Source organism: Penaeus monodon, chromosome 31, assembly GCF_015228065.2.
Source record: "Penaeus monodon isolate SGIC_2016 chromosome 31, NSTDA_Pmon_1, whole genome shotgun sequence".
Taxonomy (NCBI): domain Eukaryota; kingdom Metazoa; phylum Arthropoda; class Malacostraca; order Decapoda; family Penaeidae; genus Penaeus; species Penaeus monodon.
This window is the reverse complement of record NC_051416.1, coordinates 25504078-25504368: the sequence shown is the minus strand read 5'-3', so window position 1 is coordinate 25504368 and position 291 is coordinate 25504078.

Below are 291 nucleotides of genomic sequence, written 5' to 3'. Positions count from 1 at the left end.
AACAAACGTACATGTGCTCATCTCGTGTAAAAAAAAAATAAAATCACATAATTTCAAATATAACTAACACCCTCCACCCCCCCCTTTTTTTTTACTCACCTCAAAACAGTATATTACAGGTATCTTAGTCATGCTAATAAGACATGTCAAAGCGATATCAAAAATCAGAATCTCGCGGGTAATTTATATATTTCATTACCATAAGAGTTGTAAGTTATTGCCTTTTTTTTAACGCATTTTATCCAAACACCTGATAAGTAAATGCTTGATATGCCACTAAAGCAGGATTGC